At 43.3% G+C, this 25590-nt stretch overlaps 1 protein-coding gene across 4 annotated transcripts in view; it reads left to right on the forward strand.

Moving 5' to 3' along the window:
• Positions 1 to 25590, forward strand: part of LOC147673140 (uncharacterized) — a 285024-nt gene that overhangs the window by 249901 nt on the left and 9533 nt on the right. For 2 of the 4 annotated variants that reach the window (XM_086946870.1, XM_086946874.1), the window contains exon 17: positions 24287 to 24316. The exons of the other annotated variants lie outside the window; for them this stretch is intronic. The gene's annotated coding sequence lies outside the window, so the exon portion shown is untranslated. The remainder of the gene's footprint in view (positions 1 to 24286; positions 24317 to 25590) is intronic. 4 annotated transcript variants of the gene reach the window in all.

Raw genomic sequence — 25590 nt, forward strand, 5'->3', positions numbered from 1 at the left:
CCGCTATTGGTTTCTTGAGTAGAGCGCTGAGTTCGGCGTGTTTCCAGCTTTCAGGGAAGATGGCGGTGTCGAAGGAGGTGTTGATGATGTCTCGCAGGTGGGGTGCGATGACAGCGTCGGCCTTGTTGAAGACGTGGTGAGGGCAGGGGTCGGTCGGTGATCCGGAGTGGATGGAGTTCATCGTGCGGATGGTGTCTTCGGTGCTGATCGGGGTCCAGGCGTGGAGGGTGGTGGTGGGGGGGGGTGGCTGGTCGGTCGTGGTGTGCGTTGGTTGGTTGTTGAAACTGCTGTGTATGTCCGTGATCTTGTTGTGGAAGTATGAGGCGAGGGAGTTGCAGAGGTCTTGCGATGGGGTGATGTCGTTGTTTCCTGCGCTGGGGTTGGAAAGCTCTTTCACGATGTTGAAGAGTTCCTTGCAGTTGTGTGCGTTGTTGTCCAACCGGTCCTTGAATGCTGTTTTCTTGGCGGCGCGGATCAGCTGGTGGTGTTTCCGGGTGGCAAGTTTGTAGGAGGTCCTGTTGTCCGGTGTCGGTTCCCTTTTCCAGACTTTCTCGAGGGCTCGGCAGTTCTTCTTGGAGCTCTTGAGTTCGTCGGTGAACCATGGGGCCTTCTTGCTGCCGGGTCTGCTAGGCGGGGTCCTCAGCGGGGCGAGTTCGTCCGCGCAGTTGCTGATCCACTTCGTGAGGTTGTCGGCAGCCTGGCTGGGGTTCGCTGAGCTGGCAGGAGGGTGTTGGCTCAGGGAGGTGGCGAGCTGGTCTGCTGTGATCTTGTTCCAGCTTCTGCGGGCGGTCTGTTGCTGGTGTTGGTGGGTCGTCGTTCTCTTGAAGGTGAAGTGGACGCAGCTGTGGTCCGTCCATTGAAGCTCTGTGGCGTGGCTGAAGTCGATGTCTGTGCTGGATGAGAAGACGGCGTCGAGTGTGTGTCCGGCGAGGTGGGTGGGGGTGGACACCAGTTGCTTGAGTCCCAGGTTGGCGAGGTTGTCGAGCAGGGTGCTGGTGTTGTGGTCGTTGTTGTTCTCCAGATGGAAGTTGAGGTCTCCCAGGAGGATGTAGTCAGCGGAGGGGAGGGCATGCGGGCTGATGAAGTCGGCGATGTCCTCGCTGAATTGCGTGCGTGGTCCAGGGGGTCGGTAGATCAGGGTGCCTCTGAGGGTGGTGTTCGGGTTGGTGTGGATCTGGAAATGCAGGTGTTCGGCGCTGGTCAGGGTGTTGTCGGTGCTGGTCGTGAGACGGATGGTGTTCCTGTGGATGATGGCGATGCCTCCTCCCATCTGGTTGGCGTTTCGGTCCCTCCGGACGATCTTGTAGCCCTCTGGGATAGCGATGGCGATGTCGGGAGCTGAAGAGGCGTTCATCCAGGTCTCCGTGAGGAAGGCAACGTCAGGGGCTGTGGCGTCTAGGAGGTTCCAGAGTTCGATGGCGTGTCTGTGGACGGAGCGGGTGTTGAGCAGGATGCACTTGAGGTGGGTGCTGCTGGAGTTCGACTTGGCGGGTGCTGGTGCGGGGCTGGTCCGGATGCAGGAGAACTTGCAGGCGTGGCAGCTGAAAGGTCCGTGGGTGCGTCTTGGAGTGGCTTGGTGGCATTCTGGGAGTCGGCCGGTGTTGAGAGCGATGAGGGTGGCGGCTGAGTACGTCAGGCGGGTAGGTCGAGGTCTTCGAGGTGCAGGGGTCCTGGCGATGGTCGCGATCCGGTCGCGGACGGGCGCAGACGGGCTTACCTTTGGCGCGCCTTCGGCGCACAATCGGCGTGCCCGCTGCGCGTGACCGCTGCGCGTTCGCACGGTCGCCATTTAAGGCGAAGTGCGCGGGTGGGCGGAGCAGCTGGGAGGCGGGAGCGGAGAGGGTTACAGAAGACAAAAAAGGGGCGGGGACAAGCGGCGGTGGCGGGAAGGGAGGGCGGGGGGCGGCGCGGTAGGCGGACAACAAGGAAGGAGAGCAAACACCGGGAAAAATGCAAATACAATCAAATAGGCACAAATTAACGCAAAAACAGGGCAAAAAGAGAGTTAAACCAAGTTTACACAAGCAAGCACAAAAAACCGTCAAAACAAGGGCAAAAACACTCGCAGCGGCGGCAGCCGGCAAACGAGGCAGCAGCGAGGCAGAGGGCAGGCAAGGGGCACACGCAGCAGCTGGTGGCCGTGCGGCGCGGGGGTGTCCCACAAGTGGGTCACACTCACCTGCGTCGCACGGTCGCCATTTAAGGCCAAGTGCGCGGGTGGGCGGAGCAGCTGGGAGGCGGGAGGGGGAGGGTTACAGAAGACAAAAAGGGGCGGGGACAAGCGGCGGTGGCGGGAAGGGAGGGCGGGGGGCGGCGCGGTAGGCGGACAACAAGGAAGGAGAGCAAACACGGGGAAAAATGCAAATACAATCAAATAGGCACAAATTAACGCAAAAACAGGGCAAAAAGAGAGTTAAACCAAGTTTACACAAGCAAGCACAAAAAACCGTCAAAACAAGGGCAAAAACACTCGCAGCGGCGGCAGCCGGCAAACGAGGCAGCAGCGAGGCAGAGGGCAGGCAAGGGGCACACGCAGCAGCTGGTGGCCGTGCGGCGCGGGGGTGTCCCACAAGTGGGACTTCCTCTCTATCATCCAGAGGGGTTTTTGCTGAAGGCAAGGGAAATCTGGACAGGCTTTGCTGTTTTGTGGATTTTTGGTGGAATTTCTAGCTGAAGTACTGAACAGTGTAGCCTGTTATAGGCTGCATTATATGTCTTTAAATTCTCTCTTAAGTGTCTGTGCAGTTCTGCATTTTTTCGACACTTCAGAGATTATTTTTGATTGCTCCGGGGTCCACGCACATGGGCGGGACTATTCACTAGATTATGACTATAACAGAGATACCCCTACTACAGAACTGGAGTTACAGAAAAGAAACTACTCCTACTGCGTACCTGTCCCTACCATTTTGCCAAGTTTGGTGTAATTCCGTTCTGCCGTTCGGGCTGTAGCCGTGTCTAAAGGTCCCATAGAAAATGCCATTTGAAAAATTTCAAATTCAATTTTCTCAAGAACTACTGGAGGAATTTTCACCAAACATAGCAAAGGCACATCTGCATACCAGGCCCTACCATTTTGCCAAGTTTGGTGTAATTCCATTCAGCCGTTCGGGCTGTAGCCGTGTCTAAAGGTCCCTATGGAAATTAACATGGGGAAAACACGTTTTGGGACCCCCCTTTCAGCCCCCGCTTGACGAATCCCCCCAAAACTTTCAGGGAAGGAGCGGAGCGGAGCTGGCCAAAATTCTGGAAAATTACACACAGATTCCTCAATCGGCGCCAAAGTTATTCCCAATAGAATGTTGAGCGCATATAGATATATAATTTGCTCAAATTCTTTTTCTCAACAACTACTGGAAGGATTTTCCCCAAATATAGAAAAGGCACTACTGCATACCTGTCCCTACCATTTTGCCAAGTTTGGTGTAATTCCGTTCAGCCGTACGGGCTGTAGCCGTGTCTAAAGGTCCCATAGAAAATGGCATTAGAAAAATTTCAAATTCAATTTTCTCAAGAACTACTGGAGGGATTTACACCAAACATACAAAAGGCACTGCTGCATACCAGACCCTACCATTTTGCCAAATCTGGTATAATTCCGTTCAGCCGTTCGAGCTGTAGCCTTGTCAGAATGTCCCTATGGAAATTAACATGGGCCCCCGCTTGACCAATCCCCCCGAAACTTTCAGGGAAGGAGCTGAGCGCAGTGAGGCAAATTTATGGAAATTTACAGGCAGATCCCTCAATTGGCGCCAAAGTTATTCCCAATAGAATGTTCGGAATTTCCTATGGTAACTAGGTCCTAACTATATATACCTACTGGCGACCGCCAGTAGGTAATATATATATATATATATATATATATATATATATATATATATATATATATATATATTCACGAAATTAGTCACCTTTCAGACAGAAAACACCCCTGCCAGTTCCGTAGTGACGAAGAGTCGACCCAAGAGAGTGCTGGTGCAAGAAAGTTTATTCAAATAAAGCCAGCGCTGCCACCATGACGCGTTTCACCTTCGAAGAGGCTTGATCACATGACAAACTGCTCGTCATAGAGCAGGGCATTTAAAGTGACAGTGCATCAAACTTATTCAGAGACCAGGAAAAAATACTACACAAATTAACAACGTGGTTTCCGTACCCTTGGTTGACTACCAAGCAATATCAATGAACTGTTTGAAAGATCTTCCAAGACACATAAATATCTTAAAAATCCTTACATCCAATTAGGAATACATATATATACACATCATGGAACAATAAAGTTGATACTAAAAAAACTAGTACATGACAATTAATTATGTCTATGTTAAAAAACGTGTCAAAAGATTATATAAATACATTTAAATAACCATGTTGTGTAAACAAACAGTTCTATATATATATATATAGGCACTGGAATACAACGTTGAAAAAGATGTTAAAAAAATCAAATACAAAGTGCTGATTCCTTATTGTCATACTGAAAGTCAATATAAATTGGTCTAAATAGAGCCCAAGTGGGCCTGTCACAATGCCTGCTGAATCATAACTAGTGCAAAACAAGTGATAGTGCAACATTAGCAATATAAAGTGCAAGTGTGTAAACAGCTAATTCTTAGTAAAACAATTTTTTAAGAAATTTTCTAAAATATTTGATTAGTTATATAAAAATACAAAAAGAGACCCCACTATCTCAAAAAGTTAAGATTCATCTAACAATCCCAATATTCTGGTAAAATTCTTGAACTATCTGGACAGGTCACAGGGGCATACCGAGGAGAATATCTAAATGCAGGTATAAAGATCTTCCCTGTCATTTAATCCGTTAGGGTTCTTCGTGTTAAGCTCCAGTATATATCTAGTCTCAAGTAAACGGAGTTTGGCCTCACGGTCTCCTCTCCTTCTTGAAACATCCACAGAGTCAATTAAAAAATACTGGAGCTGGTCAGGTATGCCATGATGTTTCTCCTGAAAATGCCTGGCAACCGGATAGTTTTGGTTGTGGCCCGAAATTGCACGTATGTGTTGGAGTATCTGTTTGTGGGCGGGCAGTTTAGTACTGCCCACGTACTGTAATCCACACAGACACTCCAACACATAAATGACGTATTCAGTTTTGCAGGTAAGCCACTTGGTAATGGCAATGGGATGTTCTCGAAAAGGGCTTTTAAAATGGGTCCTGTTGCTGCCGAAACGGCAGGCTTTGCATTGTGGACAGGTCTTGAAACCCTTTTTGAGTGCCATCCAAGTGGTGGAGGCTATAGGTTCCAATGTATTGCTTACTAACGCCTTAGCCATGGAGGGAGATTTACGGAAAGTAAGTTTGTTATTAATTTTGTGTCCAATTACTGGATCACTTTGAACCAGATTCCAGTTTTTGTACAATATTTTCCGAAGAGCCCCATGTTGACGATTAAATGTTAGAATGACTCGTGGGGAAGTTATTTTATCCTCTCCTCCCGAATGGCTATCTGCAAGGATGTGTCTTACTTTAGGAACCAAAGCCTCCTGTCTGCTTACTGAATTCGATCGCTGAATTGCTTTAATAAGACTGACATTAGAATAACCTCTGTCAAGGAAACATAATCTGCAAGCCTCCTGTGCAGCCGCACATTCAGCATTAGTACTGCAGATTCTTTTGATCCGGAGCATTTCCCCAAAGGGAATGCTCCGGATCAAATGGGCAGGGTGCTGGCTATTTGAATGTAGTATTGTATTGCCAGCACTATGTTTCCTATATAGTCTTGTGCCTAAGGTGTTGTTTGTTACAAATATTTCAACATCCAAAAAACATATAGAGACGGACCTCATGCTGGAAGTGAAATTAAGGTTAATGGTATTTACATTAATCAAATCCACAAAAGCCCTAGCACTATCAGCACTCCCCCTCCAAATAAGAAAAATATCATCAATGTAACGCAAGTATAACGCAATGTTATTAGAAATGATATTGTGGTGCTGGCCGGCTAGGACCTGTTCCTCCCATAGCCCAACGTGTAAACACGCGTAGCTAGGTGAGAAACAGGCCCCCATCGCCACCCCTCTGACCTGGTGGTAAATCACGCCATTGAAGATAAAAAAGTTTTGCTCAAGGCACATTCTGGTCATATCCACAAGCATTTTGTTATGTGCCACAGAATATGGAGGGCATTTGTTTAGATAGTGTTCCAGAGCTTTCAGTCCGTCACAATGTTTTATCGAAGTGTAAAGGGAAGAAACATCCAAAGTCATTAAAATCATATCCTCCTCCCAAACAAAACGCTCAATTTTGCTGAGGAAATGAAACGAGTCTTTGACATATGAATTAAGAGTCTTGACATGACCTTGAAGGAAAAAATCAATGTATTTGGAAACCTGTTCCAAGGAACTATCGATTGCCGAAATGATAGGTCGGCCAGGTGGTAGTTCAGAGTCCTTGTGAATTTTAGGGATTAAATAAAACGAAGGAATGACTGGATGGTCTTTTTTCAAATATCGGAACTCCTCATGTGTAAGGAGTCCAGCACTTCTCCAGGCTTGTAATTTGTGATGTTGATCCACCCACATGGTTTTTACAACCTAAATGTTGCTTCTTCGGTAACATGCAATGTCATTTAACTCGAGTTCTGCCTCCCTGAGATACATATCCTTTGGCCAAAGGACCACATTGCCGCCTTTGTCGGCCTGTTTCATGACTATGTTGTGATCCTTTTATAATTTCGTGATTAGTTGTTTATAGCACCAGTTTTGTTTGGATATGTAAAATTTATTTTTATCAGTAGCGATATATAGTTTTTTAATATCTTGCACTACTATTTCCTGGAAGGTGTCAAGATTGTCATGAACCATAACAGGCTGGAAGGTGGATTTAGCCTTAAAGGGAGTAATTTCTTGGATAAAGGGAGAAAATCCCGGGGTACGCACAGGGTACGCGTACCCTACGCATACGGTGCGCGTACGGTACGAGTACCCTACGCATATGGTGCGCGTACCCTGGGATTTTCTTTCGGTATTTTGGTTTTTTTGCCCTTGGGGGTCCTTTTGGGACCCCCTGAGAAGGGCTAGAGGGTTGGGGGGTCTCTACCCTGCCCCCTTTTCGTGTTTTCCACTCTTGTTTTGGGCTCTCTTGTGCCACAGTTCTCCTGAAAAACAAGATGGTGGCCAACACTTCCTGGTTTGGACAGTTTGGAATGTTGACAGTCGACTGCCAGCCAATCAGAAACTCGCTCGCGCACGTAAGGGTACGCGCACGTATGCGTACAGTACGTGTACGGTGCGTGTACGGTGAGCGCATATAGATATATAATTTGATCAAATTCAATTTTCTCAACAACTACTGGAGGGATTTTCACCAAATATAGAAAAGGCACTACTGCATACCTTTCCCTACCATTTTGCCAAGTTTGGTGTAATTCCGTTCAGCCGTTCGGGCTGTAGCCGTGTCTAAAGGTCCCATAGAAAATGCCATTTGAAAAATTTCAAATTCAATTTTCTCAAGAACTACTGGAGGGATTTTCACCAAACATAGCAAAGGCACATCTGCATACCAGGCCCTACCATTTTGCCAAGTTTGGTGTAATTCCATTCAGCCGTTCGGGCTATAGCCGTGTCTAAAGGTCCCTATGGAAATTAACATGGGGGAAAACACGTTTTGGGACCCCCCTTTCAGCCCCCGCTTGACGAATCCCCCCGAAACTTTCAGGGAAGGAGCGGAGCGGAGCTGGCCAAAATTCTGTAAAATTACACACAGATTCCTCAATCGGCGCCAAAGTTATTCCCAATAGAATGTTGAGCGCATATAGATATATAATTTGCTCAAATTCATTATCTCAACAACTAAGGGAAGGATTTTCACCAAATATAGAAAAGACACTACTGCATACCTGTCCCTACCACTTTGCCAAGTTTGGTGTAATTCCGTTCACCCGTACAGGCTGTAGCCGTGTCTAAAGGTCCCATAGAAAATGCCATTTCAAAAATTTCAAATTCAATTTTCTCAAGAACTACTGGAGGGATTTACACCAAACATACAAAAGGCACTGCTGCATACCAGTCCCTACCATTTTGCCAAATCTGGTATAATTCCGTTCAGCCGTTCGAGCTGTAGCCTTGTCAGAATGTCCCTATGGAAATTAACATGAGGAAAACACGTTTTGGGACCCCCCTTTTTTCTCGGCCCCCGCTTGACCAATCTCCCCAAAACTTTCAGGGAAGGAGCGGAGCGCAGCGAGGCAAATTTAAGGAAAATTACAGGCAGATCCCTCAATCGGCGCCAAAGTTATTCCCAATAGAATGTTCTGAATTTCCTATGGTAACTAGGTCCTAACTATATATACCTACTGGCGACCGCCAGTAGGTAATTATATATATATATATATATATATATAAATATATATCCTACTGGCGGTCGCCAGTAGGTAGTTATAGTTAGGATTATTTTCAATGCAAAATCTCAACATTCTATTGTGAATAACTTTGGCGCCGGTTGAGGAATCTGCCTGAAAATTTCCTCAAATTTGCCTCGCGGCGCCCCGGTCCTTCCCTGAAAGTTTGGGGGGGATTTATCAAGCGGGGGCCGAGATAAAAGGGGGATCCCAAAACGTGTTTTCCCCATGTTAATTTCCATAGCGCAGTCGACCTCACTTTTAGCCCGACAGGCTGAATGGATTTCCACCAAACGTGGCAAAATTGTAGGGACTGGTACCCCGATGTGCCTTTGCTATGTCTCAAGATGTATGCTCCAGTGGTTTTTACGAAAATTAACTTTGAAAAAATATATATTGGGCTACATTGGGCTATATATATGTTAGAGCCCAAATGTAGCCCAATGTAGCCCAAAGATGGCTACCAGAGACAAAAACAAAAACAAATGTAGCCCAAATATCAGCCAGATGTAGCCCAACTATAGCCCAATGACAGAATGTCCCAGAGTGTTCTAAAGAACAACTAGAGCGCTAACAGTCTTACTTATGACAAAAGTATGGCACACCTGAAGTCTTCTTGATTGAAATAAAGTGTTAACACTTAATTTAATTTGCAAAGGAACAAAATGAGGGGGTTCATTTTGCCATAGAAATTATGATTAGTGCTGAAGAAAGAAAAATTAGGGCACATTTTGAGTGACTTCTCAAATCCTCTTATATTTCATTAAAAAAATTCTGATATGCAGTCTCCCAAGATGGCCACCAGAGACAAAAGAGCCCAAATGTAGCCCAAATATCAGCCAGATGTAGCCCAACTATAGCCCAATGACAGAATGTCCCAGAGTGTTCTAAAGAACAACTAGAACGCTAACAGTCTTACTTATGACAAAAGTATGGCACACCTGAAGTCATCTTGTTTGGAATAAAGTGGTAACACTTAATACATTTAATTTGAAAAGGAACAAAATGAGGGGTTTCATTTTGCCATAGAAATTATATATGTATATATATATATATATATATATATATATATATATATATATATATGATTACCAATCCAATTCCTTCGGATGAAAGGAAGGCACTGACACCGTGACTTTAACTCAAGGAAAGATTTAATTCGACATGCTGCACAGACGCGTTTCGGCGGAAGCCTCCGCCTTGCTCACTTAACTCTGTTGTAATTGGCATACGTTTTTATAATGCATTACATGCTGACACATCACGAGCAGAGTCATACAACATGATAGGTTGTTAGTCGTTATGACAACGAGTGAGTCATGGCTAAACACACTAATTGCATAGACACAGAAGAGTCTGTAGTTTTAAGCGCAAAACCTACATGGTAACACGTTATTCCTACTACTGACATTTACTTACAAGTAATGCACGTCAAGTTATATACACATTGTATTAATACACAATATCTGTAAATTCAGTTCTAAATCAAATATGCGTGCCTGACAAAGTTTCCATGACTAGACGCTAGGTTATGAACAATTAAGTTTCATTGTGTCTTGTTGCTTTATTATAGCCAGTCATGATACTTCACTTTGGTGCATGGGTAAATTAATTTAAATAACAATACCGATTCAAGGTAATGCTACCTGTGACATTATTTCCAAGTGGACATAATTACTGCTGTGCAAAATACATAACAACGGTTATAGTCGTGTCTGTGCCTGACATTCAATTGTATGTGCTATAGCTACATTATCATATGGTTGTATTTGTGTCAAAATTGTGTATCAAATAATAAACAAAATATTCGCTCACATTGTGTCCCAAATACAAAATTAAATGTATGTTTCAAAGGTACAGAGTTAAAACTGGAATGAGATTATATTGTCGGGTAGGGCTCTACTTTGGATTCATAAGTGGACAGTCATGGCTTCGTCTGAGTTTAATCCATTCGGGATTTTTGAATTTAACAGGATTATGTATCTTGACTCAAGACGTCGTAAGGCTAGTCTGCGGTTCCCTCCCCTAGGGTTTTTTGGGACACTGTCTATCACATAGTAGGAAATGTGTTTAATATTCCCGTCATGCATAGTATTTATGTGTCTGGCCACAGGGTACGTTTGGTCGTTGTTAGTAATGGCGCGCAAATGCTGCAGTATTCTCACATGTGCTTGGTGAATAGTACTCCCTACATAGCGCTTGCCACAGCTGCAGACCAGAACATATACGGCGTACTCCGTTTTACACGAGTAGCCGCCCCTGATGGTGTAGGGTCTGTTCCTGAATGGTACCTGTACCTCCTTCATATTGAGCCCTTGTTTGCAGGCTTTGCACTTCGTGCACTTTTTGAAGCCTTTCTGAGGTGGGGGCCAAGTGACTGGTTTTTTTAGTGTAGGGGAGTTACACACTAGTTGGTCACGCATGGATTTGGCCTTTCTAAATGTTATACTAGGTCTGTTCCCACTCAGGTGTCCTATTACAGGGTCATTTTTGATCAGGGGCCAGTGTTTCTGCAGGATTTTTCTGACCTCATTGTGGTACATATTGTAGCCAGTTATCATTCTTGGGGGGTTACCAGTCACGATAGTGGGCGTAGTTTTAGTCTCCAAATCTTTGGTAAATAGTAAATCCTTCCTGTTTTTGGTTTTACACTTGCTCTCAGCTTTTTTGAGGGTATGTGGTCTATATCCTCGCTTACTTAATCTTTCAAATAGATCTTTTTTGGCCTTGGTGACTCCTTCCTCTGTACTGCAATTGCGTGTCATACGCAAGCATTCTGCATAAGGAATGGATTCTTTGAGTTTAGTGGGATGGAAACTTTGTGCATGAAGCACTGCATTTCCCGCTGTAGGTTTCCTGTAAGTTCTGGTTTGGATTTTGTTATTTTGCACATATACTTCTATGTCCAAGAATTGGAGCATTTCTTTACTAGTTGTGCTGGTAAATTTTAAGTTTAGGCTGTTTTCATTCAGGTCTTTGGCGAATGCCTCCGCACTCTCAATGGTACCCCTCCACAGGATAAAAATATCATCAATGTAGCGCTTATAAAGCACCACATTATGTGACATTTCCACCTCATGTTTAACGGCTAATACCTGCTCCTCCCACCAGCCCATATGCAAATTCGCATAGCTGGGGGAGAAGCAAGTGCCCATTGCCGAACCTTGCAGTTGTTTGTAGTGCAATTTATCAAATAAAAAGGTGTTATTATTAAGGCACCACTCTACCATCTGTAGTAACATCAACGAGTGTTGGTACAATGCTATTGGGCGTTTGTTCAGATAGTGTTCCAAAGCCCGCAGCCCATCTGTGTGTCTGATACTCGTGCATAAAGCTTGTACATCCAACGACATAAACACAAAATCCTGTTCCCACTGTAAATCATATATATGCCTTAGAAAGTCACCACTGTCCTGTATGTAAGCCGGAAGGTCTTTAACAAAAGGTTGGAGAAAATAATCCACAAATGTGCTGGTATTTTCAAACAGGCTACCAATGGCAGAAATGATCGGTCTTCCGGGTGGCTCCTTTGGGTCTTTATGAACTTTTGGTATGAGATATAGCTGGGGAGTGGTTGGATAGTCATTTTTTAGAAAAGCTAATTCTGCTTTGCTTATTAGACCCAGATTTCTCCATTTGTATAAATCACAGTGGTATCTCTCCTGTATACCCACTATGATGTTGGGTCTCACTCTGCAGTAGCATTCTTGATCAAGCAATTGCTTCATTGCTTCTTCATTGTACATTTTTAGTGGCCATAGCACCACATTGCCACCCTTATCAGACCACCGCACAACAATATCTGATCTCTTTTGTATTTTGGCAATCAGTGCACTGCACTCCATTCTCTTGTTGTGCTCTTTCATGCAAAATTGTCGTGTGCTCAGTATTGATAGTTCTTTCAACTCTCTGATGACATTCTCAGAAAAAAGGTCTAGTCCATCTTTCAGCAGTACAGGCATAAATATAGATTTCGGTTTAAACTTGGTTTGTACCGTTTGATATGTGCTTAAGTCTGCTGCGTTGGCTATTTCTCCTGGTGTCAATTGGCTAAGGGATTCTTCATATTCAAGGGCATTCAAGTCTCCTAGTACCGCCATGTCCGCAATACTCAGGGTTTCAGCGATTCCTTGGCCTATGTTCTCTGGGCCCATACTTTTGCTAGTACTGTTTATAAAATGTTTTTGCAGTTTAAGTTTCCTTACAAATTGGAACAGATCTATCCTGGTTTGGGTGTAATCAAAGTTAGTTGAGGTGCAAAATGTTAATCCCAGTGATAGAATTTCCGTTTCCCTGGTTGTCAGTTCTAGATCGGTCAGATTGATAACGGTGTTGTCCAAATTTTCCATTCGTTTGTCATCCATTATTGTTTCCTGTTTTTTCTGTATTTTGGTTTTGTTTGTTTCGTTGTTCCGCCCGCCCCAGCGCCTGTCTTTTCTTCTTCGGCTTTTTGTTTTGTATTTTGTTTGGACTTCCCTTTGGTCCATTCTGTTTGTGACTGTTTCCGAGGCCTTAGTGATTGAGGCGCTGTAAACGAAAATAAGACAATTCCTGGGCCGGGTTTGGTACTTCTCCTGTGAGGACTAAGGAACTGACACTTTCTGGATCTGATTCCAACGAGGCACTCAGGTCTGTTCCACTTGATGCGGGCATCATTTGTGACCCGCTAGCCGTTGCCGATAACTGTTGTCTTTTAATATTGTCAAATTTTCTGGCAAATGTGTAGATTCGGCCGTTCACATAGTCATTTCGGTCTCTTTGAAACTTGATCGCTTTTCTTTCCTTTATTTCCTCTTCCAATTTAGAAAGCCTGTTAACAATTTCTTTCAATGCCACAGTTATCTCATCTTGGTTTTCCCTTGATTCCAAATCCTTCATTATTTCTTCTATCCTGGTTATTATTTTGTCACGGTCACTTGCTGCATATTTCACGAGTATTTTCAGCATGTTTTGGGATGCTAGGGCATTGTTGTCTGCCCAGTCTTGTAGCATGGCCGGATCAGGATTTTCGTAGGTGGGGGCAACCAATATTCTGAGTCCTCTTGGTACTCTGCCCACGTCCAGGTATCTCTGTAGTGATTTTATCTCCCACCATTTTGATACTTCCTTTTTTCGTAGTTTCTCTAGTTCTGCACATAGGTTCTTGATACTGTTGTCTTTGTCGGTGACTGTCGTCGTTTCTGCCTTTTTATTTTTTGTCGCAGTACTGGTATCTGCGTCCACAAATATATCCAAATATATATATTCACTGAAAAAAACATAGGTTTCACACCAGTTATAGTTCGGAATTAGCATTTAAAAAACCTATTAAATTCACTGAAAAAACCGTAGGTTTCACTCCAGTTATAGTTAGGTGGAAATTTTACTCACATAAAACCATTGAAATGCCCACGTTATAGTTAGTTGGACTCACTATAACTTGCGCGTGCAATGCACTGCTGATGACGTCACATATTACATCACTCATGACATGGTCAGTGACATCACTCATGACATCACTGATGACATCATCCAGTGAATGTGTATCTTTCTGAAAAATAAATATTTTTTATATATGTATATCTAAAGGTTGATGGAAGAATAAATGGGTAATTAAATGTCTAAATGGATGTTTTTTTGTGTAAAATTGATTGGTTAACTGACTTATTAAATGTATCTTCGTGAATAAATATATTAGCGAGTAATGTTTAAATATTTAAATATCTGTATCTGTGTCTCACTTTGTGTATAAGTGGCTGCATGGGTTGGTGAGTAGCTACATGAGTGTGTATATGGGTTATTAGTTGTTTTTTTGAGTATCAGTATCAGTGTCTGTATGGTTCGGTGGGGGACATTACTTAGAGCACAGATGCATGAATGAGTGACTCACTATTTGTATGTATTTTAAAGACCGCATATGTGCAAGACTGTATGGGTGGATGATTGTGTGTATGGGTGGGTTAGTGAGTATGTGTTTTTATAATTGATTGTTTAAGAGAGTAAATATGTTTCCGTTTCTGTAGAAGTATGTGTAGTGGTGTGTATATAGCAGTATAATCAAGTAAATGTTTTTTTGATATTTTATTTGCATGTGTGAATTTGTGTGTGAGTAACTATATGGATGAGTATTAGTGTGTAACAGGATGTATAGGTGTATGAGTACATATGATGAGTAAGTACATGCATGAGTGACTATATAGAACTGTTGGTGAATGAGTGGATGTGTATGTAGATGTTGGAATTACCTAATAAGTTGTTGTAATTGGTATTGGTTTCTCCTTTTTTAAGAAAATGTTAGTTTCTATTTTTGAATGTGTGTGTCAAAGGTTATTTTATGCTGATAGGTCTGCCACTTTGTCACAAGGATGTTGTCATCAGTGATGTCATTTGAGATGTCATCAGTGATGCCATGAGTGATGTCACTGACCATGTCATGAGTGATGTAATATGTGACGTCATCAGCAGTGCATTGCACGCGCAAGTTATAGTGAGTCCAACTAACTATAACATGGGAATTTCAATGGTTTTATGCGAGTAAAATTTCCACCTAACTATAACTGGTGTGAAACCTATGTTTTTTTCAGTGAATATATAGTGATTCTGAAGTATGTCTTATGGAGTAAAATATTTCTTATTTCGTACACAATTTACAAAACATATTTTGGTGTGACAATCTGTCTTCTGTGATAACTGCTATCTACTCTGATTCAAGCATGTGAATCTATGAAAGATTCCCCAATACTGGAGAAGAAAATTTACTTACATGTAAACTGTAGTTCTCCAGTATTCTTATCTTTCATAGATTCACATGCGACTCATCCACCTCCCCATAGAGGTATTGTAGGTTTATACCACACTTGTGCTCGAAAATCGTAGAGCCTGGAGCCTCAGTGGAGATGGTTCTAGAGGGTGCTGTCACCTGATTTGCTGGAGCTTGGACCATATCGCATGACTAGGAAGAGCTATTAAAGTGAATGGTATTTCTTTATTACCTTTAAGGTTAGAGTAATTAGTTATTGCTCTATTGCTATTACTTACTGCTCTATTGCTATTTTATGTACCGTGGGACTCCCACTTCGACGACGGGGAATGGTTCAAGCGTGTGAATCTATGAAAGATGGCAATACTGGAGAACCACAATTTACAGGTAAGTAACTTATTTTCTACTCCTAAACTAGAACAGACTTTCTGGAAAAATGAAGGCAGTTATGTGTTTTTTTCTATTCAGCCAATGATATGCACTAGCCAGATGCAATTTGGAAAACACTTGCACCAGCAAGCTGGAAACAGGTTTGTGAATATTAGGTAAGAGATGCAGTTTAAATTGCATAAATGTATGCAGAGCAGAGACTCCTCACTGTCCTTCAAAGAATTTGGTATGGAAGACCCAGCTGGAGAACATTCTAGTAGCTCTGTGATTCCCCAGATACACGTCTGGTAACACTTCTTTCTGTTACCTTACTAATCAATGGACCCGTTCCTAAGGATGCCTTCTAGGACCTGCATCATCCTTGAATAAAAGTCCAATGTTGGAATTCCCTGTACTCTTCTAAAGTCTTCACAAATACCCTGGGAAACTCACTGCTTAACTATCTTATCATACTGTCTGTTCCCCCTTCTTTTTTAAGTTTAGAACGCTTTATTAAATAAGATATATAAAGTAAAACATCATTACAAAAACCAGTGACAATAAAAAGAGAAGAGTATTAAAATGTAACCAATTGCAATGCAATCCCAAAAAGGGAAATAGAAACTGTATCAAGAAGCAAAGCTTTTAAAGGTATTTTTGTTTTGCGGGAGGGAAAGGAGAAAGAGGGCAACCAAGAATACAAATTCAAAACCTGAAAATGCTATAATGAAATAAAAATTAAATGTAATAATAAACATCATTAAAAGATAAGGGAGTAAAGGGTAAAAGTAAGGTAAAATTCAGGGAACATGTCTAGAAAGAAAATCAGTTCAAGGTAACCATAGCAAGTCTTTTTTGATTTGTAAAGGTACAGGGGTGGCAAAGGCAATATCAAGCCTATGATGGTGACATAACAAGTTCCACCAAGCATTATATGAAATCCTTAAAGTAACCTTCCAGTTGGTCGTAATTATCTGAAAAAAAATAGCTATATAGAGATCAATATATTTACGTGCATTACATTGAACATTCCATAAAGGTGAAGAACAACCTCCAAACAATATGTACAATCTCAAAGGGATACTCCGTGACTAAGATGTCATTTAATTTTGACCAGATAAAGGACCAGAGGGACTAAACCAGCAGACAATGAAAAAACGTGGGGACGATCACTATTAGCATGTGAGCAGGACCAACATTTTTGGGATTCAAGTAACTTGAATTTATGTAAATCAAAAGGAGAAAAAAAAGTCAATTGTAAAAAAAAAAAGTCTGTGGAGTGCTGGCAGAATGAGAAACAGTATGTATTTTAGACCAAATAGTGTCCCAAACCTGGAGAGAAAAATCTTGAGCTAGGTCACTCTCCCATAAAAGCTCCAGTTTAGATTTGAGACTATCAGTAGAGGGCTGGAAAAGAGTTTTATAGATAGCAGCAGCTCTGAAAGGAATAGAAAAATCTGGTGGGGGTGAGATAGCCGAGACAGTGGTGGTTAGGGAATCACTCTGAGATATAATAGAGGTTAGGGCATGTTGAAGCAAGGGAAATTGGGAAGAATGTGCGTTAGAAAGATGAAAAGTGTCACGAATGTCAGAGAAGGTTCTCAAGGAATAATAAGTAAGTGATCATAGGTGATGATCCATTCTTTCCAGAAAAGTGCTCTGTTATTAATCTTTAGAGATTTGTTGTACCAAATCGAAGTTAAAAAGTGAAGGTTGGCTTGTGAGAAAAAGGAGCGAAACAATGAAAGAGCTAGTGCCTTAGAATGTTTAAATATGGGAGTAGAAAATCTCTTCGGAGGTTGAGATAAGTGAGTCGCTGTAAGGAAAGAAAAAGGAGCGAGTTGCGCGAGCTCTATTGAGCTCCAGGCAGTGAAGGGAGGAGAAGATGAATCTGTTAGGAAAGGCCAAATTTGTTTTAAAGTAAAGGCCGAATGGAATCTAGAAATATTAGGAAAATAGACCCCACCTAAATCTTTGGATTGTTTGAGGCGAGAGAAAGAAATTCTAGCTTTCCGATTATTCCATAAGAATTTTGTTAGGAGTCGATTTATGGTTTTGAAGAAAACATGCGCTGGAGAGATAGGAAGCATGGAGAGATAAAAATTAACAATAGGACATAGCATCATTTTAACAGTTGCTAGCCTCCCCCACCAGGATAAGAAAAGGGGGGACCACCAGTCAATAAGTGAAGAAACCTTTTTAAGTATATCCTTATGGTTGAGTTTAATAGTTTCTTTAATAGTATTGGCATAAAGGATGCCTAAACATCTAATATTTCTGGGGTTTCATTCAAAGCCAGATCCCTGGAACATGTGAGAGAGGGAGCATTTGTTAAGAGGTAGGACTTCAGATTTGTCTATATTCAATTTGTATCCAGAAACTGATGAGTAGTCATGTAATAAAGAGAAAAGTTCTGGTAAAGAAGTGGCCGGGTTAGAGATATAAAGTAAAATGTTGTCCGCATTGTAGGAGAGTAGGGTCTGCAATCCTATGATCACCCAGATTTTTTGCTTTTGTTTCACTGGTTTACGACTTTCTCTGGCTGTGGGCCTGCTAATCAGACCCACAGCCTAGCTGTTCTCTCACTAAATTACAACGTGTACCTTAGGTGCATTTACCAATTGGTACTGGGCCACCTTATCAGACCCTGTAACTCAGGGCATAGGTGTACCCAGGGCCTACCAGGGGCTGAAGCATGTATTATGCCACCCCTGGATGGCCATCTAAATCTGACACAACTGGCTGCACGACAGCTGGGGCAAGGTGGTGTAATCACCCTTTGCTTTAGATATAGTATACCTATATCTAACCCTAAAAATGGACACACAGATTCCTATCAGTCACTCCTATGGCAGGCCTTGACAATCCTGAAGGCAGAGTGCTTGGAATCGTGTGAGATGGTGCTCTGGCATGAGCTGAGCCCGTTTGCAGCTTGCGGAACCAAGTCCCAATGGCTGTTCCATGATAACGCGTACCATATTGCTAACTTCGGTATCGCGTTATCAAAACATGTCGAGTAAGGTGTCATACGAATCGGGATACTGACCCCTCACCAATGCTGGCGACGGGGTTAGCATTCCACCCTTCTAGAGGGACACGACATGTACGTAACTGTGAACCCCGGTTAAAGTTACCTGAAGCCTCAGCTCCACAAAATGGATGCTGCCACCACAGACACGAGTCTGACCTCCTGCTGCTGGGAGTCCTTCCAGCGAGGAGAGCTTGGACAAAGGGTTTCCTGTCCGGGGCGGTGCTCGCACCATCCCAGACAGGGTTTTGTGTATCCTGGGTAGGCAGGGCTTTACAGGAAGGTGACTGCGGAGTGGAACCCCGGTGCTCACTACGCATCTGCCGGCTAGAACCAGTTCCAGGGGCACCCCAGCCCCTGACCTGGGGAAAGTCCGGCATGGGAGAGGGGTGTAACCGCCCCCCTTCCTGGTCCCTCCCCTAGGGCAGGACCTAGTCGCGTACCCACCCCTTTCTTTAGGATAAAGGCAGGAGCGGGAACCCTTCCAAATTAGATCATCTTTGAATCAAGAAACTACTTTCTACAAAAGGAACTCTCGACTCTTCTCAAGATTTCTCCCTTGTGGCTAAGGAGTAGTCACCCTGCATCCGCAGGCACCATCTAAGAACTCTGCGGTTTGCTGCACGTCCTTCCTCAGGAATCCGACTGCCCAGCTCGACGAGAACCGGCTTCCCTGGCACCTCTGACCTCTACCCACATCGTCAGCTCAGCTGAGATCCGTGGGTGCGATGAGACCTCGAGGGACCGGCCATCATCAGAACCTGCACGATTTCTAAACCAGCACGACCACCGAGGGATCCTCTTGTGAGTGCTCTGGGGTCCGAGAAGCCCCGACCCTGAGCAGCTCCAGCACCGAAGTGCAGCCTCCCAGCATCTCCACGATCTGCGTGGGGCCCTTCTGCTTTTTGCTGCCCATCACGTTGTCTGGCTACTAGCCCGCTGGCTTGTGGCCTTCTCTACGACGCCCGACAACAACGCTGCTGGTCTGGTTGCTCCAGACTAGCCTTTGCTCTCTTCTGAAAGAGGAGCACCCCGGACCCTCCTGGTCCACTCAAGACACCATTTTAGGTCCACCACGTGGCCCTGAATTTGCCAAGGCTTGTTGCCCCAATCCTGGGCCCAGCGACGCCAACAGCATCAACCTTCGTGGGACAGCTCGCACCTCCATCCTGGTCGCCGACAACGCCTCCTGGTCCGTGAGACTGCAGAGCCTAGCGTCGCCCACCCACCTAGTCGAGGTGACGATCATCCGGTGCCCTCCTGGTACCCTCTGACTACTGGCTAGTAGCTACGAACTTGGTCCCCTCTGCTTTCAGGTGTCATCCATCTCTGATCCAGGCTTGGATCTCTACGAACTATCTCCACTGGTCGCCGGCCAGCAACTCCTTCCTTCCGGCTCCTGGTTCGTCAGCGAGGACTCCCGACGTCTGTAAAAGACTTATGCAGCCGCAGCCCCTGGGCTAGGTAACTTCGGCATTTTGGTGCCCGCATAGCCTCATTATCTAAGGGTCCAGAGTCACTGTCGCTTCCGACTTACCTTATCGGGTTCACCCGAGAACACTAACCTTTCTGTGCCCTCGGGCACTTGTATAGATTGTGCACTTGAAGTATTTTCCTACGAGTTTTGTTGTGTGCTTAGTACCCTGGCCTCATAAAGAGTACAGGGCTGTTGTGACTTTAAATAAATACACTGTTTATTTTCATAACACTTGTGTGGTGTCTTTTCACTTGGTGTTCAAGGGGTATGTGATGGTATAACAGCTGGCTTAACAGGCCCTCTAGAGTTTAGCCCGAAGACTGCTCGTATCCACGCTACTAGGATAGCTGGTCTAAGGTTGGCTTACAACCAATCACCATAAGGGTCGTTTGGACTGATGCATAGTGATCACTAGAATAGTGAGCACTGCATATCGGGCCAACTTCTCACATTGGTGAGCAGCGGTTGGGATTTTGAGCTTGCTGTTGTTTTACCACGCGTATCCTAAGAATATCTTGTGAAAGATCGCATAAGTACTCCAGGTACATATAACTTAGCTTAGAATACTCTGAGTTCTACTGAACCAGCTGTTGTAGCTCCTCAAGGCTTAGCACACCTTGGCTACAACTCTTAGCAAGGGATCAGTAGGTAAACAAATAGTGTAGGTAGGTGCATCACTTACACCACACTAGAAGCAGCATGTCAGACAGAGGAGGAAACTCTGAGTCTCCCCTTGTGTCAGTCAACCCTCCACAGGTCATGTCCAGATATGCTGCACTTAGCTTCCAAGAGATGCGACAAATCTGTACATCCAGGAAGCTAAAACAGGGTGCAAACCCTACCATTCCATTTCTGATTGGTCTCTTGGAGACTTATGATGCTAGGAGGGCTGGTAACACAGACCCTTCTCAATCAGAAGGGAATTTGCCCCCCCCCCCGAGGGAACCTTAGGTGACCCTGACCTTATCCATCTCTCCGCAGAAGGTGAAGAGGACGAGGAGGATCCAGAGCCATCTGGGGACGAGGCAGACAAAGGTCCAGTAGTAGTTAGCCAGCTAACTAGGGACAACTTAAGCAGGCACGAGAATGGCACTAGGAGACCCCTGGGGCCCCTCTCAGGCCAGCTTAACATTGGGAATGGACAAGTTAGGTCTCTGTCGAGAGGCTCTAATAGATCCGTTCGAACCAATAGCTCTCGAGGCTCTTCTCAAAGAGGGATGACATCCCCTCAGAGGAGAGTGTACGAAGCTAAAGTGCGGGAAGTCAATCTGAGGATCGAAAGGGAAGAACTTGCCCTGGCCAAAGAGAGACTCGCCTTTGCTAGAGAGCAAGAATTGAGTGGGAAAAACCCCACTGGTGGCAGCTTTCCCCCAAGGGAAAACAGGAGTTTAGACACTAGACACCTGAGTAAGATAGTGCCCCCCTTTAAACAAGGGGATGATATCCACAAATGGATGACTGCTTTGGAGAGGGCTTGCACTGTACAGTGTGTCCCCCAGAGTCAGTGGGCAGCTATCTTGTGGCTCTCCTTTTACGGCAAAGGTAGAGATAAGCTCCTCACTACTAGAGCTGAGGATGCTAACAATTACCAAGTCCTGAAGAATACACTGATTGATGGGTTTGGTTTAACCACTGAACAGTACAGGTTGATGTTCAGAGACACCCAGAAAACTCAGTCTCAGGATTGGACTGACTTTGTTGATTGTGCCACTAAGGCTTTTGAAGGATGGCTACTGGGAAGTAAGGTTACTGATTTTACAGGATTATACAATCTAATTATGGGAGAGCAAATCTTAAGTAATTGTCAGAACCAGTTATTACACCAACACCTGGTAGACTCTGATCTGACCTCTCCACAAGAATTGGGTAAGAGGGCAGACACATGGGTTAGAACCAGGGTCAGGCCTAAGAACCAGGGTGGTGACCAAAAGAAGGAATCAACCAAGCCTTAAGAGAAGGGTGGGAATAAATCTTCTGATCAAACCACAGGGCCCCAAAATTCCTCTGAAAAGGGTGGGTCCCAAACTTCTCCCAAACCCCAAAAGAAACCTTATTGTCATACCTGCAAACAGGTAGGCCATTACAAAACTGACAGCAGTTGCCCCAAGGCCAACAACAATAAGGAGAACATACCCCCAAATAAAGCTTCCCAGCCTCCTGTTACTACTAGTAGTAATCCCCCAGGTGGTGGGAGTGTCCCCAAGAATCTGGGTGCATTTTCTTTGGGAGTGCCTGGGGACTCTGGCCTAACCAGGTCCCCTGACTTAGATACTCTTGTCTGTGAGACTGGCATGGGGTTTGCCAACTTCACAGCCTGTCCCAACACTTTGGGCAGGTACAGACAAGAGCCCCTCATCAATGGTTCAAATGTTGAGGCCTACAGGGGCTAGCATCACCATGGTGGCTAAGAGCCTAGTCCCCTCAAGGCAACTGATGCCTGGTGCCACATACCAGGTAGTGAACATTGATGGAGTGCAGAGAGATCATCCCATAGCAGTGGTAAATCTCAGCTGGGGAGGTGTCACTGGCCACAAGAGAGTGGCAGTGTCACCAAACTTGCCTGTAGATTGCCTACTGGGGAATGATTTAGAGACCTCAGCCTGGGCGGAGGTAGAGCAAGAAACCCATTTTAAAATGGTAAACCTCTGTGGTAACGTTAGTGGGGCCATGATAGCCACAGCCCCAGTCCCAGAAGTCCTCCCTGAACAGGTCAGGAGGGCTGTGCCAGTCACAGCCCTATCCCAGAAAGATGCCTTTCCTGAACAGGTTGGCAAGGCTGTGATGGTCACAGCCCAAACCCAAACTGAGTCCTTTCCTGAAAAGGTTGGTGGAGTTGTGATGGCCACAGCTCAAACTCAGACCGATAATAGTGTTGTGAAGCCTGAAACAATGGATCACTCCACTCAAACAGAGAGCATTGAGGAGGAAGAAAAGTCTTCCCCCTCCCAGACACTAGGTGAGAGCCAGCCTCCTCAGGGAACTGACTCTACCCCTGGTGAAGGAGCTGCCCCAGAGGTAGCCAGGCCCAGCCTGGCAGAGCCCCTGATGGCAGTGGACCCTTCCTGGGTGGGACCCAGTCTGGAGCAGGTAACCTGCCCCTCTCAACCCTGACTCCATCCGCCCAGGGCTGTAGAGGTCAGGGAGGCCAGTGGTGGACCCCAAAGGGCCCCCTGTCCAAAAATCCCCAATCAGCAGATTAAGATCACTGAAGCTAGTAGTCCTAGCCAAGTGAAAATAAAACAAACTCCTGAGGGATCGCCCTTACACACACACCACCAGCCATCAGTACATGCTTTCACCAGGCACACACCACCAGCTGGCAGTGCACACTTCCACCAGGCACACACACCACCAGCCATCAGTGCACAATTTCTACAGGCACACACACCACCAGCCATCAATGCATGCATCATTTGTTAACACATCCAGAATTAACTATTATAGCAATCGCAATATGGCGCACCTTACTTTTAAACATATTCATCTAAAGCACAGCATGCCACCATTGCTACAAAAATAAATACACATTTTTTTAGCCTGCTATTTATAGACTTTTGTTGCAGTTGGTGGTGAAATATTTAGCAATGCCAATAGCTCAAATTTAATTAACTCAAGATATATTGCATTGTAAATGCTAGTCTTTTGAGCTGTCAGAAGTGTTTTCATGTTGAGAATGACCACCTAGGTATGATTGTTGTGTTATGGGATGCAGAGCCTGACATTCTGGTAGGAGAGTGTAAGTGAGAAATAGACAATTATGCTAAGGACTAATATGTAGGCAGCCTCAGAGCACCAGCCTAGCCAAATGGGCAGTGGGATGCTACCTCCATATAATTCTAAATGATAAAGAATTTATTAATAAATGCTGTATATAATACAGTTTGTGCAGTTGTGAACAGCAATATTCTCCAAGTAAATCTTCAAGATGCTTGATATATCATTAATTAAAAAATCATACAACCAGTTTACTATAACATCTTGTTAAACATGTTTCTTAAAATATATGTTCTCTTATTGCATTAGTCTATCAGCATACGCTTCTATCTATCACACCAACAGTTTGTAATGTTAACAAGTAATCTCCTATATTACTTTAAAAGTATATCCAAATATATGGTTAGTATTTTTGCAATATATATATATATATATATATATATATATATATATATATATATTTGCAGGTATTGTCTTTAATATTTTAAAATATGTTATATTGTTTCTACCTACATGTTGTATTACATGCTATTGTATAACAAATAAATTATAAATGCACATATAATCAAACATTTATAACACATTACTTTGTCTTACAGGTCCTTTCAAAAGAAGAAGAAATCAATAAGGTAAAGATCTCTTCTTATCGTTATTATCATTTAAAAGCCTATCTACAAATCAGAATTACCATTGTTATTATTTGTACAAAATTGTAAATATACAATACACCTAGTAAGTACACAAATTTTGTAAAATATTAACATGTAAATAACCTTTTGTAAACATAGAATAATGCATAATAGCATACAAGCTCAATACCATCAAGGCCATGAAAAGTTTTCTATACATTCAAGAGGTAAACAATGCCTTCCAAATAGTACCTTTGCTATTATTCACAACCAAAATAAAATAGCAAATATATGGGATGCAGAAGATTTACATTATATAATGGATCTTGGAAATGCATTATATTTAGAAATGCATTCTATCAATAAACAAGATTATATGCATCCTGATGATCTGCCTAAATATATTACACATGGAAACAATATTTATTCAATTAAATTTGGAGAAGTTTATTATGGTAATATATTTACACGTTTTGATTTGATATATCCAGACATACAAGAAGCATTAAATTTAACAATAACAGCTTCTGGAGTATTGCTTTGTATGGATGTTTATGTTATATCGATTTTTGAAAATGAAGATAGCTATTTTGTATTTGATTCACATAGCCGAGATGAGACTGGAATGCCACATCATGATGGCACATGTGTACTACTTAAAAAAAAAACTTTTCAAGAAGTAATTCATTATATTAAAAATTCAGCAAATAGCATAAAACCATTTAATGCAGTAGATGTCCAATTTGAATTAACACCAATAAATATTCAAAAAATACAAAAAACATAATTTGCACGTGCTTTAAAAATAGAACAGAAAAACTTACAGAAAACAACACATTTTTTTGTACATAAAGCAGACATTTGTGTACAAGAAAATAGCAATAACAACATACATGTTGAAGCATCAACATCTATGTTACAAAAAAAAGAGACACAAAATAGTACAATTACAGAATTAGCAAGTTCATCCTTAAATACATTATCTGAAACTGCTACTTTAATAAGAACACCAACAAAAAGACATTCCACAAAAAATAAAAATGGTAAGCCTTGTAAGAAACAAAAAATTACATCCATTCTTAGCAAAGACATAGAACTTACTGAACACTTGCAAAATATTAAAAAAGATAAAAAGAAAATCTCAAAAAAGAAAAGTAGTAAACAAGAGTTAATTTTAAAAGAACAATTGCTATCAAATATATCGTTAGATATTAGCAAAAGTAAAGTCGAAAATGTTACTGAAAAAAATTCTGAAAATACTCATATACAACAAC

Source organism: Lissotriton vulgaris, chromosome 12, assembly GCF_964263255.1.
Source record: "Lissotriton vulgaris chromosome 12, aLisVul1.2, whole genome shotgun sequence".
In the NCBI taxonomy this organism is placed as follows: Eukaryota; Metazoa; Chordata; class Amphibia; order Caudata; family Salamandridae; genus Lissotriton; species Lissotriton vulgaris.